Genomic DNA, 11,432 nt, shown 5'->3' on the forward strand with positions numbered 1-11,432 from the left:
GTGCAATTGAGTCTCAGCCCCTTCTCTGGCCATCTGCGTATGCAGTGGCCTTCACACTTATCTCCCTAAAAACATTCTCTCTCTCATTCACACAAACAACATGTTTACATAATTGCAGCATGGACCAAAGAGTACCTCTAAGCTGCTTTAACAGAGTCTTTCAACAGAATGTGACAACGTTTCTTCCCAGCACATCACTATGCATTACAATTTAACATGAGAATACACTAACATCAAACAGAGCTGGAGCTAATTTAAAAAAGGTGCCTGGCGTTTGTCTGAGACCTACATCTTGTATTTAATTACTACTCAAACATGTATTGAAACATGCATTCATTATAACTAATTAACTTGTTGCCTACAAAACTGTAAGGCTACATTGTGGGTTCTTTGCATTACAGCTGAATACAATGAAGGAAAGTGAGCTTTACGGGCTACAAGTATCAGAGAGGTAGCCGTTTAGTCTGTACATTGAAAAACAACAAGAAGTCTTGTGGCACCTTGTAAAGTAACAGATATTTTTCAGCATAAGCTTTCTTGGGCAAAGATCCACTTCCGAAGTGGGTCTTTGCCCACGAAGCTTATGCTCTAAAATATGTTAGTCTATGAGGTACCACAGGACTGCTTGTTGTCTATGGGCTACAGTCACTCACATTTTTCAAGATGAGCTCACGGGAATAAGGGGACTTCGAAGTAGGTGGCGTGCTTTTGAAAAGGAGCCCCGTCTGGACGCGCCGCGCGGCGGCAAGGCTCGTCAATTTCGAAGCGCCGCTGCCGCCCGCATGCTAATGAAGCGCTGAATATGCATTTCAGCGCTTCATTAGTAAACTTCGAAATGGCCATTTGCATGGCCATTTCGAAGTTTGGGGCACGTGTAGACACAGCCGAGATGTTGGTAATGTGCTAAACAGTATTAGGCTCCTGTGGTCAAATTCTTTCATCCAGCACCGATCAGATCCTGAGGGTGACGGATGAAGAGGTTCAGCCTGTAGATGAACGGGATGTACAAATTATGGAGATGAACAGTAGGAGTGACAAAACCATTTAATAATAAAAATAAAAAAGTCATGTAGCACTCCAAAGATTAATAATTATTTTATTAGTCTTTAAAATGCTACATGATTGCTTTTTTTTTTGGTAGAATACAGACTAACACTGCTACCTCTCTGTTACTATTCAATATTTAGTAATAGTAATCCATAAAATACTGGTCCCTGTTATAGTTCAGACTGCACGTAAATTGTATTAGATAATGGCTATCTATACTGGCAGATGTAATGCACTGACAATCACAGCACGCTCACAAAGTGCTGCAGGGAAACTGCTAGGTGTATCTGCACTGTGCTCCTTGTGACAGCGGAACACATCCACATCAGCAGCTCTTGCAATCCCTGAGAAAGCAGTGCATTGTGGTAGCTATTCCATTGTGCAGCTGGCCACAGGGCACAGTCAATATCACATGATGCAGCTTTCTTAATCCTATTGGTCCATGGTCATGCTAATATATTGACAGTTGCTTTTCAACTGAAGTCTGGGGGAGGAGGGGAAGTGGGCAGGGAGTGTATGGGGAGGGGAGAGAGTGTGTTTTGGGGGACACAAAAGGAAACAACCCACCCTGAGGAAAGGGAAGGGGTAAACCCAAACATCAGCCCCCCCCACCTCCTGCCTCCAACCCTGGCTCTTTGTACATCAATCACTCTCACATACACACAAACCTGTTTCTAGATTCAATAGCACAAGCAATTACACCTGAGTGATTTGCTGTTTCCTGGGGTACATCAGCACAGGTGCAGGCTGTCAGAGAGACAGCTTTGAAAGGGAATATGTGCATGCCTTCCAGGCAGCCAGTCAACTTCAAAACAAAGAGCAGAGTGGTGAGTGCAGGGATTATAGGCCATTTCCGGAGGCCAGTCACAAAGCAGCAAATAATTAGAAGTCTCCACTCCGGAGGGTCATTCTTCTCATTTTATGGCTTGGCCAAATGAGGCCCTGGGAGGGGAAACAACCTGACCAAACCACTCCACCAGCGCGTTCAGGAAGGCAGCTCACATCCCTGAGGGCATGTCCCGTGCATCACCCACTAAGCGATTTCCAGAATCCAAGCTGTCCATGAAATCTTTAAAAGAGTAAATGCCACGAGCTGCTTCAAACATCTGAGCGTCGCCGGCAGCATTGAACACTGCTGCCCTGGGGTGGTTCAAGGGCACCGAGACCTGAAACTGACCAGAAACAAAGCCTGAAACTGACTAAACCACTTTCTCATTTAGCCACTTCAGTGAAATCGGGGCTGAAGAAAAACACCTTCTTGTGACCTATGGGAAGGAGATCAACAGTTTAGCTTCTATAAAAGAAGTCTGTGAAGCAATTTCATTGAAGAGTCCGAGTGTCTTCCTAGAGAGAAAATGTCAGGTATTACAGGCATGGGCGGCCCCTCCCTAAGGCAAGGCAAGGCAATTGCCTTCCCTCCCAAGTGCCGTAGCAACCCCCGCTGGCTCCATGCTCTGATGTCTTTTGTTGTGGTTGGTTCACGCAGGTTCCTTCTCAGCTGCCTGCCCTGGAACCTACACGGAACAAACTAGCTCACATTTCACACGCGCGGCTGCCCAGGGGTGCCTGCTGACGAGGTCCTCGTGCCTGTAATTCTCCCCTTCTGCGTGCTGTGAGGGGAGCCTTCCTGTTTCCTGTGCCTGCAGTGGAGCTGGACGGAGGGGCACGGGGGAAATGAGGGAAGGAGGGGATTTGGACTTAAAAGAATTATGCAGGGGGATGAGGCAGAATGCCACATTTCCTGGTAGTACATGTGTCAGCCGCTACTTGATCTTGTCCATATGCTATGTTACGCTCAGGCACTCACTCACTCACTCACGCACACAAGCACAGGCTGACTTCTTGTTACCAACTAGTTGCTCTCCCTAAAGTCACCGATCAGGTGAGTTAGGCGAGGGAGGGGTGGAGCCAGGCTTTTGCCAGTCCAGCTCGGTGCTCCAATGTCGACAAGATGAGACCCAGGGTCCCCCAGCAAAACACCTTAGATTTATAGTAGCCTCTCTCACCAGGTAGTCATTCAATGCATATGCAAAAACCTATGTGCTTTTGGCTAATCATCCCTGATGCCTCCTTTTGGGTGTTGCCTCAGTGCTGCCACATTCATCTTCAAAGAGGGCCTTTTGAACTCGCTCTCAAAAGAAATGCTTGCTTTTGACTCCTGTGGTTGGGCGTCAATATGTCTGGTCTTCCCCACTTGACAGGTCTTTACTGTGCTTGGATTTGTATCTCTCCAGCTATTTGGAGGTGCTCGCCTTTCACACCTCTCATTCATACCTCACTCATTCAACAGCCCGAGCAATTGAGAGAAAGGGAAGAGATCTACTCCGGTACAAAGATATTCTCTTTACTTGAATTATTCTTAGGGACTATTACACCAGAATTTGATATAGAAGATTTCATACAAAGTTTCTATGTTAAAAGACAATATAAAGTTTCTATCTATCTATGTATCTACACACATATACATGCAAAGTGAGTAAGAAAATGGGACAGGAATTACAAAGTTTCCATATAAGAAGACTTAATAAGCAAACGTGCAGAGACTTAATGCAGGGTTGTAGGAAAATGATGCAGACGTTTTTCTGCAAGGAAGGATGGAGGGTGAGGGGAATGAGGGATGGGGAATAGAGAAGGAAAAGAAACGGGAATTGAGGGGGAGGGGAAGTGGAAGTCCCTCATGCAGTGTCCCCACAGCAGCAGATGGGGCTCCATGGTCAAGCAGACCCGTCTAACCATAACCCTGACAAGACCTCTCCCCTACACCTGGACCCATCCAACAAGCCCCCCACACTCAGACCCCCATCCCACTGAACCTCAGCAAGCTGCATCTGTGTCTCCCATCGGATCCCCCCAGGCCCTCCAAAGTCCCATTGTCCCTTCATTCAGAATCCCCCAAAGAGCTCCTGTGCATCCAGATCTCCCACTGAGCCCCCCACACCCAGACTGCCCCACACATGGCACAGAAGGAAGAGCAGTGTGTTATGGTATTGGCACTCTCCTTTCTGCACTGCTACTGGTGGTGACACTGCCTTTGGATCCGGGAGGCAGCAGAGCATTGGCCACTGGCAGGTCCCCAGTTCCGAAGTCAGTCTTTATTCAGCTGCCCCAAAAAGCAGTGTGTCACGTCATCCTTGTCCTCTTGAAAGACCCCCTTTCACTGGATGGGAGATTACATTGGCAGGGTGAGAACAGGGCTGGGGATATAGGCTCTGCTGGTCTGGCACACAAAGCTGGCACCACAAAGCAGCCTCGATGGGACGTTCTGTGCTCTTGGCTCTGTGAGCTGACTGGGTGCAGCTGTTGTGAAAGCGGCAGCCAGCCTGTACTTTACTGACAGGCTCCATGTCCTGTGGCAATTCTTACTCACTGTGGGAGGCGCTTATTGATGTTGAACCAAGAAACACAGGAGGCCCTCAGCTTGTGTGTGTGAAGAGAAAAGGAGGGGGCAACTTTTGCATTCTGGTTCCAGTCATTTTCTTCCGCCTCTCAAGAGGCAAATGCCAGCTGAGGGTGAGGCCTGACACCTTCTTTTATTGTGTGGAGGTAGGACAGAGCTTTCTCAATTACCTTCAACAGGCGCTTGCCATTATGTGCTCCCCAGGATTAGGGAGAGGGGTTTGCAGGCTGCCTGCGTGTCCGCTGTCAGATTATACAAAAACCTGTGACTGACGTTTCTGATTCCCAGATTTAGTGCTTTTCATTAGGTGCATTCTGCACGTCTGACACACGTACAAACATGCTCCACGCTGTTCAGAAAGAAGTTGTAAGCAAGGGGCAGGCTATTTTTAACCTGTTTGGGTTCAGGGATGTAGCTGGAAGGCACAAGCATGCAGTGAGCAGGGACCTGGGCTAGGCAGGAAAGGGGAGGGAGGAGAGCAGGCACACAACAGGAAAGGAGTGGGGCATGGGTATGGCAGGGTGTGGGCCTGGGCAGGGGAGCTCCTGCCTCCCCAGCTGGAAGCTTCATCCACTACCCATGATTAAAGAGCCGTTGAATGTTACAGAAAAGGGCAGAATAGGACCAGTGGCTGGATGGGGAAAACAGACAAATTCATATTAAAAATAAGGCACAAATATTTTATAGTGAGAACCTGCTATGGGGGAGGCAACCCCACAGGTTACTCGATCTCTTCCACAAGGCGTGAATGATGCTAGGCACAGGCACAATCAACACAGTACAATGTGACTGTTGCCAGAGTGAAAACCTGGAGCCCCTGAGGGCTTTGTTGTGGGAGAACACACTGTAATCTCAGCGCCAGGACCAGGCTGACAACAAAGGGCCTGCATGTGAAAATTTAAACCCAGGGAGAGGGTTTGGCTTTGCTGCCCACCTTGAAGTCAAAACTGCTGGTCAAATGGCAAGGGTCATTCCGGACTGTAAACAGGGCAGGGAAAGTTGATGATGAAAGCCACCGTCCAGGGAAGAGAGGCTAGACCACATGAACCTACTGAAGACTTGAAAAGACCAAAAGGGCCTCCTCATCAAGTATTTTTCTGCAGAACTTGAGCTCAGGTTGTCAGTGCCCTTAATCCATGAAGCTGGAAAGAAAAGAAACCACAAATACAATAAGTCAAATATGACCTCCCTGTCCCCACATGGTAGTTGTAGCATTACCAAAACATTCCAATGGGGACTACCATCCAGTGCAAACCACTATGGGGAAAGAACCCAGAGAAGCTGAACTAGGGCCCTATCAAGTTCTGTAAAGAATGGTGACAGAGAGGTAGCCATGTTAATCTGTATCCTACCAAAACAAAAAAGCAGTCATGTAGCACTTTAAAGACTAACAAGAAAAATGTGTCACAGACTATGAAATCTGCTCTGCACTGTGATATCTGATCTCCCCATGCTGGTAGGAGCCTGAGGCACCTAGCTACTAGTCTGGCCAGACTGAGGAGGAACAGGGGTTGTCCTACCCCTACACAGTCACTCATGGCCAACTGCATGATCCTATTTTGGGTCAGTACCCGCATAGCTAGAACGCCATGAAATTTCAGATGTAAATATCTGAAGCCATGAAGCTGGCCACTTTGGAAAAGTCTGGTCATGAAACTGGTCAGAATGCATGTGAAGTTGGTATCTCTGACCTCTTCAGTGGAAGTTGTTGGAAATGGTCTACCAGCAATTTTTGTACTTGTTGGAACTCAGGGGAACCGCAAGTGCAGCCTTTCTCCAAATGGGGCTCCCAACCCAAAATGGGGTCACAAGGCTATTGCAGGGGCATTGTGAGTAGGGTCAGTAGCAGTCCAGGTTTTTCCCAGCTATGATCTGTTTTTTGGTCCTCAAATCTTCCTCCAGGCAGATTTTGGAAATATTTTAAAATGTCTGTAATTTTTCTTGGCCTTGAAAGCTGGGTGGCTGGTGAGCAGTGGCCACCGTCTGGGCACCCAGCTCAGCAGTCAGTGCTACCACTAGTAACAGCACAGAAAGAAGGTTGGAATAATATGGTGTTGCCTCCCATCCTTCCGAACTGCTGCTGGAGGTGGGGCTGCCTTCTGAGCTGGGTCGACGCAGAGCAGTGGCCATTGCCCAGATGCTAAGCTCAGACGAGAGCTCAGGGAGAGACTAGCTGGGCACATGTAGGTGAAACCAGCCCAAGGCTGGGTCTGGCTGCTGGTGCTCATAAACAGCATGCAGCTGCCTAGGGCACCATGAAATCTGGGGAAGTCTGATGACTCAAATTTCATGGTATCCTAAGGAGCAATGGTCTGAAGTCACAGAGGGAGAGAAGCAGGTTGGATATTAAGAAAAGCTATCTCACCAGGAAGCTGGTGAAGGACTGGAATGTGTTACCGAGAGAGGTGGTAGAATCTCCAACCCTAGAGGTTTTTAAGTACTAGCTTGACAAAGTCCTGGCTGGGATGATTTAGTTAGAGTTGATCCTGCTTTAGGGAGGGGGCTGGACTAAATGACCTCCTGAGTTCCCTTCCAGCCCTAGGATTATATAATTCTGATTAGTCAAAGCCCAGGATTGGCAAGATGGCTAAACAGAAAGTTCAGGAAGAGCTCTTTCCAAACATCCAGCCTATGTCTACATGACAGAGCTATTTCAAGATACCCCAGTATCCTAAAATAGCTACTCCATGCCTTTGAAACACACCCATTACTTTGAAATATTTTTTCGAAAATAACAGGCACACTCTTCCAGCATCTCTGTACTCCTTGCTACAGAAGGAATAAGGGATGCCTCAAAACAGCACATTATTTTGACATTTGGCCCCATTTAGACAGCACCAAGTGCTGAAAAAACCCTATTTTGACATATTCTTGAAATAAACTACACAATTTGCATAGCGTAAATTGTGTAGCTTATTTTGAGTTTATGCTGTCATGTAAACATAGCCCCAGAGTCCTGCTACTTCATTGCTATCATCCTTATATACCACAAAAGATAAAGAAGGCCCTTGTGGGCACTAAAACCAGGAAAGGTGCAGACAAGGACAGCACTGACCTCAAATTCCTTAAGAACCTGGCGCCCAAGGGACGGGCATAGTTGGCAGATCTATTTCCTGCCTTACGTTCAGCACGTAGGATCCCAAAATGCTGGAATTAGGTCACCAGCTATTGCTCAATATCATTCCTTTCCACAGCTTGCAAGTTAATAGAGAGAGTCTTCCCCTATCTTTGTGGCCATCCTGCCCACAGGTGATGTGTGGAAGGACACAAGGAGTCACGTTCCCTCTGCCCTCAGCGCCACGGGTGGGAGGGACTAGGGACTGGACAGTATCCATCAGGAGGAGTAGAGGCAGGGCTCTTGCAGCAGGCGGCTGACCCCTCTGCACTCAGCAACAGCACTAGGGCAAGCGGAGCAATGTGCCCTCACTCACTCTGCTCCTCCGAACATGTTGCTTGGGGAAGGAGCAGGACTGGCTAACAATCACTGGTGGGAAGCAGAGCCAGCTGTGGCTTCATTGCTCCATTTCTCTACCGCTGCTCGTCAGTGCTGGGGGCCCAGACCCTTGCTGCTGGCGCTGTTCCCAGTAGTCCTCTGGGCTGCATTGTTTGAGGGAGGGTTAGTCTGAAAAACAGCCTTTTAGAAGCAAGGTCAAAACTAGCTGGCAGTTTCTGCTAATCAGAGTGGGGAGGAGAGGAGAGAAAAGGAAATAACAGACTGAAAGAAGATAAATGGGTGAAAAACCTTGAGTCTAGTCACCTCTAAAATTAGTTTATTGAAAGTGAGGAAAATAGATGATCCAGTTGGGGTCATTATGACCTATGTGTTTTGTAGAAGTTACAAAAAGTCTCGATAACAGAGCATGTTTTGGACCATCCCCTGGAGCTATCCTCCAAGAGATTTTTTTTTGACACCTTACTCTGTAGCAGGGAAGCAATTGGCCAACAATGACCTATTGTATGAGGCAAAGACCCTCTCCCCAACTATTGGCAACACGCTCTCCATCAATCTCAGGATAAAGGTGAGTACTTCCACTACTGGAATCTCCTCCCAAATCCCTCCTAAACCCTGGTAATAGCCCTGCACCTAAACAAAGATACCATTAAATCATTCAATGTCATCTTCTGTGGTCAACAGATCTGAAAATAGCCCTATCCAACAGTGTTGGGTATCACCTTAAACAGAGCTTTGACTTCTAAAGTTAATCTGGAAAAGACATCTGGAAAGGTGAAAACAAGCACTAGTTTCATCTCACAACCTGCAGGCACCACCTGAGGTACTGATGTTACACCTTTGAACAGTCATTCTAACATGGGGTATCAAATATTGTGCTCCAGTTTGGGCAGGCAGCTCATATACCAAACTTTGGCTGCACAGCTTCATGCCATTATGAAAATCACACCTGGCATATTAAAATCAACAGGCTTTTAATGGTTGCTCATTCTGGCACATGTGTATCCTCATCCAAGACCTGGAGGGCCACACATAGCCTACCACTACAACTGAACTATTGGTGACTTGAACTTACCAATTCATAAGGACTGCCAGAAAATTCTGTCATGGACTCACAAAATCTGGCCTATGCCACAGCCTTCACTAGTCCTGAAATTAACATTTTAGTGTGCCACACTCCACAGTTTCACAGGGGCAGGCCCATGCCTTCCAAATCCACAAGTCTGGGCCTTCAGGCCCCAGCGATCCCTATCGCTCTCCATGACACCCTGCCAAGTGTCCAGCTGCACGGGTGAAAGTAACTTACAGGCAGGGCTTTTTTTCTGGCGGAACGCAAAGGTACTGCATTCCACCAACTTTTTTCCCAGGGCCGCCATTTTTAAAAGGCAGCTGGGCAGCTCTGACCTCCATATGGCTCTTTAAGAAGCCACTTTCGGCTCCTGCCACTGCTGCACTGCTGCCACTCTGCCTCTGGCTCCCTCCAGCACCCTGCCTACCAATGAAAGAGCAGGACTCGATTTAACTGAGTTAATGGCTGGTGCCAGCCATTAAACCAATTGCATTGAGCCCTGCTCTTTCAGCGCGGCAGGTCAGAGAGGTGCTCCTGCCGCACAGTATGGGGAGCTGGAGGGAGCCATGTGGAACAGAACGTGGTGGCCAGCAAAGGAGCAGCAGCATGTGGTTCTCCTTTTGAAAGGTAAGTGAGTCCTGGGTTGGGAATGCTGGGGAGATTAAAGGCTTGGGGCAATTTGGGGACGGGGATGGGGAGAGGTAAAGGCTGGTGGAAGGCTGGGGACTGGGGGAACAGGGAGTTAAAGCCTGGCCACAGGGAGGGGCTGCAGGGGGTGTGGGGGGGGGTTAAGGCTGTCCCTGGGTTAGGGCCACAGGGGTGGGGGCATGGAGTTAAAGCCTGGAGGTGGTTTGGGCCCACAGTGGGGGGCAGGGGTTTAAAGCTGCAGCAGGTTGGGGCTGCAGGGGGGCGGGGGCACTTAAGGCTGTGGTGGGTTGGGGCCAGAGGCATTAAAGCCTGTGGGGGTGACAGAGTTCCGGCACCTTTTCCTAGAAAAACAGCACTGCTTACAGGTACTGTCTGTTGTCAGATGCTACCAGCGTGGTGCTCTGCTCTCTCCAATGTATCACTCGGCTGCGTGCGTGTGTTCCCTCTGTGTGCTGCCCCAGCTCTGCAGATAGCTGACACAGCAGACCCGAAGAGAAACCCCAATGACCACAGAGTCTAGTAAGATGCGAAGGCACGTCGGCCAGGTTTATGGCCGTGTTGGACACAATAGTAGTTCCCTGTAGACTTCTCAGTCTAAGTCAGGGCATACTACAAATATGCACCCACGGTCAATGGACTCGGCTCAGTCAGTGGCGGGACTTTCCACTGCCCCCTCAGCTGGACCCAGACCATATCCCAGAAGTACATTCTTATACACAGGTACAAACAATTTACACATCACTCCTGACGTATTGAGGTACACCCTTCTACGTAATCAGGTGCCGCCTCTCCCCTTGTACATGTTAGTTCGAACAAAACAGCTCTATCCATCATATTACCCTTTTGCCCCTGTCATTGGGATGGGTCGGCCTGTTCTTTCTTATCTGTGGGCTGTTCCAGGGTCGGGTGTTCTGGTACCGTGTTCCTATTTCAATTTGCTAGGTAGATATGTTTATGTACCATCAACCCTCTTCTTGCCAACTTCTGTGAGCAATGCATTCCTTTAGCTCACAGCTGCACTTTGCTTTCTGTTAGCAAAGTCTTGACCATTACTTTGGTTCAGGCCTAAGGCCTCATATTGGGCCTGTACTTACTACACTGTCCTATTGCAACTTGAGTCCCTGCAGCTCTTTAAATAGCTCCCTGCCGCAGCTCAGCCAGCTCTTGCCAGAGCTGTGCGCTAGGGCACACCCGCTTACTTTCACCTCTGTCTAGCTAAGCCAGATCCCTGCAGGAAATATATGGTCTCCCTTCACGGCACAATGCTCTCAGAGATTGTTGGTAGTGACAACAGGCAGAACAAGGTAACAAGTTATTAGTCTGCTGGCATACAGAATCTGAAAAAAAACAAAACAAAGAGAGGTAGAAGTTTTGCCATAGTCTATTCTGGCCAAAAGCCAATGTAATCAGCCAGCCAAACTGTTATGGACTCTGCTTCTGGCTCTGGCTCTCTCCTTTTGTCCTTTCTTCCTTTCTTCAAAGCCACTATGTTCAAAGGGTGTCCCTTATTCCAGCCACTTGACACTTTGTTCCTTTCTAAATTCACATGTTCTCCCTTTGGGGGTTTTCTTCTGTTAGGTAGTAACAGAGAAAGCCGTGCTAGTCTATATACTATCAAAACAAAAATGCAGTCCAGTAGCACTTTAAAGACTAGCAAAATAATTTATTAGGTGAGCTTTTGTGGGACAGACCCACTTCTTCAGACCATAGCCAGACCAGAACAGACTCAATATTTAAGGCACAGAGAACCAAAAATAGTAATCAAGGTTGACAAAGCAGAAAAATATTATCAAGATGAGCAAATCAGAGAGTCGAAGTCA

Source organism: Carettochelys insculpta, chromosome 1 (genome assembly GCF_033958435.1).
Source record: "Carettochelys insculpta isolate YL-2023 chromosome 1, ASM3395843v1, whole genome shotgun sequence".
Lineage (NCBI taxonomy): Eukaryota > Metazoa > Chordata > Testudines > Carettochelyidae > Carettochelys > Carettochelys insculpta.